Source organism: Echinops telfairi, unplaced genomic scaffold (assembly GCF_000313985.2).
Source record: "Echinops telfairi isolate 266 unplaced genomic scaffold, ASM31398v2 ScPeMD7_7469;HRSCAF=8507_1, whole genome shotgun sequence".
NCBI lineage: Eukaryota > Metazoa > Chordata > Mammalia > Afrosoricida > Tenrecidae > Echinops > Echinops telfairi.
Window position 1 is genome coordinate 95,018,828 of NW_022111373.1, and position 7,449 is coordinate 95,026,276.

The 7,449-nt window shown below is 40.0% G+C and overlaps 1 non-coding gene across 1 annotated transcript; it reads right to left on the reverse strand.

Annotated features, from left to right (window-relative positions):
• Nucleotides 1–6,742: 6,742 nt before the first annotated feature.
• Nucleotides 6,743–6,906, reverse strand: LOC115873786. Its single transcript, XR_004048588.1, has one exon. It is a non-coding gene; the product is annotated as a U1 spliceosomal RNA (small nuclear RNA).
• Nucleotides 6,907–7,449: the final 543 nt, after the last annotated feature.

A 7,449-nucleotide genomic window follows, 5' to 3' on the forward strand; every position in this document is an offset into this window, starting at 1 on the left:
ACTTTTCTTTATTTCCTTCTTTTGAATGACCTTTGCTATCTTCATCTATGGTGTCCTTGTGAGGGCATCCAACAACTTTTCTGTTCTCCAGCTTTTGTTGTTCAATGAGTCAGATCTATTTTTGAAAAGATCTTTCAATTCAGTTGGGATATATACTCCAGGTCATACTTTGGCTCGTGCAGATTTGTTTCAGTTTTCTTTGGCTTTACCTTGAACTTTCATAGGAGCAACTGATCATCTGTTCCACAGTTGGCCACTGGCCTGTGACTAATGATATGCCACTCATCTGCCAGTGTGCCCGCCTTACTGTGGTAGCTTAGGTGTTGCCTTGATACTGGAAGCTATGCCCCGAGTGTTTCTAATGCCAGTAGGTTGCTCACAGTTGACAGGTTTCCATGGAACTTCCAGACTAAAACAGGCAATATATGTAATAGATCCACATATGGATTTATCAGTGTACTTCTAAAAAGGAAGAGAGTGAAAACCTTAGGAGGAGTAGCAAACATTGTCTGATATAGATCCAGAAGATGAGCCCCTGAATTTGGAAGGCACTTAAAATAGAACAAAAAGAAATGCTTCCTCAAAGTAGAAAACCAAATTCATTTCCATTGGGCCAATGCTGACTCATAGCAACTCTATAGGGCAGAGTAGAACGGGCCCAAACAGGTTCAAAGGCAGCAAATCTTTACAGGGGGATATGGTGCGGCCACATCTCTTTTCTACCAGGTGACTGATGGATTTGAACTGCTTAGTTTTCATTGAACAGCTAGTTTTTAACCACTGTACCACTAGAAGGCCTCCTCCAAGCAGAGGCAATTTGAATGATGTGACAGGGCTAAGACTGGCAGGACTTCTTTTACAATGTTTTTGGTGTGGTTTGACTCAGAACAAGAAGGAACAGTCAAAGTTATATATTATGAATTTGTATGTCCGATATATGAAGTATGGATTGAGAAAAAGTGGAAGCCATAAAAAATGAAACAGAATGCATAAAGATTGATGTCCTAAGCATTAATGAGCTGTAATAAGTGAATATTGACCATTTTGAACCAGATATTCATATGATCAACTATGTCAAGTATGACAAGCTAAAGAGGAATGGCGCTTTATGCATTATCAGAAGGAACACTTTCAAAATCTATCCAGAAGTACAATATGGTCAGTTATTGACTAATATCCATAGACTTACAAGGAAAACCAGTTAATACAAGCAATATTCAAATGGACGCATTAACTACTAAATCCAAAGTTGAAGAAATTAGAAACTTTTACCAAACTTCTGAGGTCAGAAATTGATCCAAAATACCATCAAGATTCATGGATCATTGCTAATGATTGGAAATCAAAAGCTGGAATCAAAGAAAAAGGAACAGTATTTGGGAACCAAAAAAATGGCCTTAGTGATAAAAAGAACACTGGAGATTGCATGATAGAATTTTGTCTATCCAAGACTTACTCAGTGCAAGTGTCTTTTTAAAACAACACACACAACTGGATTAATGGCAGTGCTACTGATTTCATATTGTGTCACAGTTCTTACTGTCTTTACCCATATTATTTCACAGCCATTGTCTTAGACTCTCTGCCCCTTCAAGTTCTCACATATGGTTTACTGTTGCTATTGTCAAATTGATCCCATCTAGATAATTCTGTAGAAGAGCACAGTGCTCCAGGAGAACATTTTTGTAATCTGAGCTAAGCTGTTGTTCAGTTTAAAGATAACTTATGACCTAGTTGAAGTTAAAGGTTGAAAAGATGTTTCCAAGCCATCGATCTGGGAGTTTCTTTCATCTCTATGCATTCAGGAAGTGTGGCTTTCATAAGAATTTCAGCTTCTCGCCTACAGGTTTCCTCCTTTTGATCAATATCTTTTTATTGGATCCTTCACCAAAACGTTCAGTTAATAGTCACCAGGCACCACCCATTTTGCATGGAAAAGGAGGCAGTTGAACAGGTGGAAGTAAGATATGCTTTTATTTGAATTTTTTTTTCTAAAAGGGCTACAAATGAAAAAACCCAAACTAACAGGACATTGTTAAACATGATAGTTTTTAATTAAGCCAACATTAATTCCCAACAGAAATTAATGTTTAATGTCCTTCGGACCTAATATTTCTAAAACTAAATGAAAGCACTCGCTGCTTTCTGTCATCTCGAAGCACCATGAGACCATTAGGCTCTTAATAACATTCTTCAGTTACAGATGAGTCTTGAAATTCAGGGGCCATGTCAGAGTTGTTCACCTGGGCTGTTGACGCAGGCCAGGGAAGACGGACAGACATGCGGATGAGGTGATCCTGTGTCACCTGGCATACTGACAAGAGCAATGTTCCTGTGAATGAGAACACAACCAATTCCTGTATCCAGACACCTGCCTCTGAGGTCTGGGACAGTGACTCCTAATATATGCCTATCATGTCCCCGAATCAAAATAATGGACAACCCTGAGATCCAAAATAGCCCAAACAAGATGGAGTTTATCTTGAATTTCTAATGAGGTCTCATGGAAACGTAGAAACAATGTATAGGATACAACACAATTTCTTCTCATTCCAAAATATTGGCATCCCAGTCCATCTGGGATTCCTGGTCAACTTGAGAGGCAGTGGAGGTCATAACTGAGTAGCACCAAACTTGCCAAGCTGATGGTTGATGTGTCTGTCTTAGGAAAGGAGACCTCACAATTATTAAAGATGCAATTGTATTCGATGAGGGCTGGACAGGGAAAGAGTTGATTCTAGAGTTAACTGGCCCATCCTCATTATGACAATTTTTTTCATCCCTCATTCTTTTCTGGCTTTATCTAGGAAACTGAGGCAGAAATATTTTTTAAACCCCCTTAAAAGTGAGCTAAAGACACTCTAAGAGTCAAATAACTTACGGGGCAATCAAGATGGGAAAACTAATGTATACAGCAAAATACAAAGAGTCACTCAAATTTTTTTCCTCCTATGAGTTTTTATTTTTTAAAGAATCTTATCATCTTGATGTGTTTCTTACTAGAGCTTATCCAACTTTAATATATGTCAACAACAGGGGCCCCTGGAGTACCTGAAATTGCGCGACTCGGGGTCTGAAATGAACTTTTCGGTTTTGTTTTAAATTCCCTGTAATTCAAGTTAAGAGCAAAAACAGAGGACTAAGAAAATAACTTCTTTTATATTATTTTAGGCACGCGTTGTCTGCTATTTTTCAGTAAAATGACTAGTCCATAACACTTGGTAGAGTCACACAAATAATGTTGACTTGTCGGCGGAACTCTGCTAGTGAGAATTCTCCTGTCAACCTGGAGAGTTGAGAATAAAGTAATGCTGGAGATAGAGGGATCTCTGGGGCATCCCTGCTTCTGCCACCTGGAGAGGAGGCAGACGGAGATAGAGAGACACACATTAAACAATGGTGTGTTCGTCTTCACAGAATTCCTGTCCTGATCCATTTCTAAAGACCTCTGGAAAGACATAGAAACACGTGGCCTTCTTAACAGCCTCTCACTACCCTTCCTGTGAGCGAGGGCCAGCTTTGCTGTAATGTAAAGCCCTTCCTTCTGCACTGCTCTCCAGGGAAAGGTAAAAATCCAGTGAGCAGACATCTACTTTAGCAATTTGAGGCTACGGTTCATGAAAAACTCAATTCTTTCTTGACCAAGACAATAAATATCTCTTGATGTGCCCAGATCCTCAGATGGCCATCTTCCTATTCCCACTCTCATCCTCCACAGAAATTTAGGGACTAAGTAAATCAGTCTGTCACACATTCACACACCCACACACACACACACACACACCGATATCACTTTTGCTCATTTTGTCATTTCGGGCCACTGAGACAACACTAGGCAAACCATCAAGAGAGTGTCTCTTTCTCCCCATGTGTCCCTTCTAGTGTCCCTTTCCTTAGATAAATCTAGTCCTACTCTTGCCTCTTTGAAGCCTCAAAGGTGATCATTTTGGGGTTCTTCATGTTTTTGCAGCTATATTGAACATCAGAGAGAGTCAAATCAGTCACACTAAGAAATAACCCAGATGTTGAACCCACTAAGAGTACTAGATGATGTTTTATCTCTTATTTTGGTGTTATAGATACAGCTTAAGTTTTCCTTCTATTTCTCTTTTATTTGGACCTTTATTTTCAAAACATAGTAATATATTACAATATCTCATTTGATTGTGTTATTAAGTGAGCTGCTTTATTTACTTGAAAAATGTGGATTTCCTTTGTCCATTGCTCAAACTTTATTTGCCAAATTTTATAATTCTTCTTAATGTTTAACTCAAGCTACAAACTCTCTATTATACTTAGGAAATAGTTGGCAGTTTAAAATAGCTGCAGCATATGGAAATTCATATGGACTTGAACCCAAGTGAAACCCATATGGCCTAAACATGTTAGGTAAACTGAGCTACCTGCAGAAGCCACTGTATGATCTGCAGGAATACTACCTGGATTCGCTCCTTAAAAATGGAAGTTCGTAGTCCCTGAAATCAGGGGCTCTGATTTGGTATTTCTGGTGGGGAGACTAGCACGCTACTTTTTTTAACAAGCACCTCAAGGGATGGTGGTGCGGATATGGCCTGCAGCACAATGTGAGCAACACTCACTCAAGGAACAGGATGTCCCATTAGACAAAGCAGGAAGAGCAACTCCCAGAAATCTAACCAAGGCTGGGCAGAGGTGAAATAACCCGTGGCCTAAACAATGATTTAGCATAACGGGGGAGAAAAGTGTGTGACACAAAGGCACAAGGCAACAGAAAGGATCAGCAAAGCCCTGGGATTTGTGGCCCAGCACTGTCCCCAAGAGGAAAGATCGTGATATGCCACATGGGCAGGCATGACTTCACGCCAGTCTTTGACCTGCCCTGGAGGTGTACACATCCAACTTTCTGATCATTAAGGCCAGTATCTGCTGAAAGGTGAGTTGGCTAAACAAAGCTTTGACACTAATTGGACCACCTGTTACAATTCATTACAGGGAAGGAAAAACCAACACAAATCCTCTGGCCTATGTAACCATATTTAAATCAGACATTGGCTTATATGCATTGGTGTCTTGAGAATCTGTTTCCCATGCATTCTTTCTCCTGAGTCTAACTGGCACTAAGCTGAGTAAAATGAATTTGTATGGCCCTTTAAGTGATCTATGACAACCTGCACCTGGTTAGCTCTTCAAGGGCTCTTCTCTCCTGTAGATCTGACAAAGAGAGGTGGAATGAGAAAGCAACCTTCACTGGCTGAGCTGAATGACAACATCGATCACGTAACTCTAACGCATGCAAGTGCTTCAACCTGTCTGAATCTTCGCAGCCTTTTAATAAATGGGGATAAATAATGATACTTGGATAATAAAGCAGCAAAGAGTTCTTGAAATCATTAGACAAGCTAGTGTGACTATCATTCCTGTTAAGTGCCGGTTGGCTTGTTCCATAAAGTAGCAGTTGAATGTACAACAGAATGAAACACTTCCCCTTCCAGTGCTATCCTTATCATCTTTTCTGTTTGATCCTCTGTCGAAGTCACTGTGTCCATCACTGATAGTCTTTTTTTTAAACTGACCCTTTATTGTACCAAGCATGATATCTCTCTTCAGAATCTGGTTCACTTTAATAATATGTCCAAAGCACATGAGATGAAGTCTCTCCATGTCTCCTTTTAAGGAGCATTTTGGCTGTACTTCTTCTAAGACATATTTGTCCTCTTACATAGTAGATATTACTTATTTTATTTTATTTTCCTTGTCTAGATAGCAACCAAAGGCTGGCTGATGGCATACTTTTAGGTGCTTGGCAGCCAATTGAACCTCCTATCTGTTTGGCGGGAGAAATACTTGGCCGTCTGCTTCCTTAAAGATTCACAGGCATAGAAGCCTTGTAAGGGATCTCTACTCCGTCCTGTAGGCTTGCTGTGATTCAGAATCAACTCAATGGCAATGAGTTTCAGCAACCAACCAAGAAGCCCTAGTGGTACAATGGTGAAGCACTTGGCTGCTAAGGAAAAGGTTGGTGGTTTAAAGTTTCAAACAAACCCATCAGCTCTGTGGGAGAAAAGGATTAGAAGGAAATCCTACGTGGCAGTAGTACTCGGTCACGTATTTTCACTCTGAGTTGAATTGATTAATAGCATCTAACAAGTAATCAACTAAGTATTGCAGGTGGTTGGCTCTTAGGCTCTTAGGTTGGCATATAAGATTTTCTTTGGTCTGTGTTTCAGATACACATATACAATATTTAATGTCTTCAGAAGTACTTTAAAAGTCATTAATCTAATGAAATGATTCTTCACAGTGGCTGCACATTAGACTTTTCTGAGGAGCTTTAACAAACCTCTAGGCATAAAGTACATGCCCAGGATGCACTCCAGAGTAACTAATCAGAATCCCTCCTCATGGTAGGATTCAGGCATCAATGGGATGTTTTTTGTTTGTTTGTTTTTTAAAGCGCCCGCCCCCCCCCCCATTTTATTGCTAACTTTGAGCAACTCTGGTCTAATTTTAATATCCTTAAATTTAATTTCTTAAAAAGATAAGATATATACCTCATGAAAGTTTGGAAGAACTTGAGATTTTCGATATAATTTTTCCCAGATGTCTTAAAAATAGTTCAGTACTCTTAACAGGCAACATGAGCAATCAAAATGGCTGAATTTCCTAGCAGCAACATTTAATAAACTTTCAAAATCACTATTTGGCTTTTTCTATTTAACTCAGATTTTTCTTCTTCTTCTTCTTCTTCCTCTTCCTCGTCTTCCAGGAGAGGGCTTGAATGTAGTTTCCCACAGGCACTAATTACGTCTTTGAGTTTTCCACCTTGGGGGAAGTCACAGCATCCGCATATTCAGAGTGCAGTGGATAAGGCTTCTCCCTTGGAAAACCACCTTCATGATCATGGTATGTCCCTTGCCAGGTAAGGATTTAACGCATATTTTTAAAAGAAATCTGAGCTTCTAAAATGTAAATTTCAGAAGTTGTTTCAGGCCAGGCTGACTAGAGAAACAATTCCAGTGACACTCATACATGTGTAAGAAAGAGCTTTCTATCAAGAAGTAATTATATGCCAAGAAAACATCCCGGCCCAGTCCAACTCCAGTCCTTAAGTCTGGTAGTAGTCCGTTAAGTCCTGCTGTAGACTCACACAACCACATGCAGTGATGCAGAATGCAGGAGGATCACAGGCCTCCTGTGAATCCTGGGGCTCTGGCAGCAATCAGGGTCTGCCAGCAGGAGGGTGAAGACAAAGAGGGAAGGGGAGGTTCCTAGGGCTCCTTCTGAGAAAGCCATGTCCACAAGAAGGCACCATCAGTCTGCGACTGGATTGACAGGGTGAATAGCACCCTAACATTTTTAATATAGGTTCAAGTTGACATGAAATTATGTAACTATCAGCCAGGGCATGAACTAAATAGAAATCGAAGCATGAATTTTCAATGGTCGATTCTTTGGGGGAGCTTCAGAAGA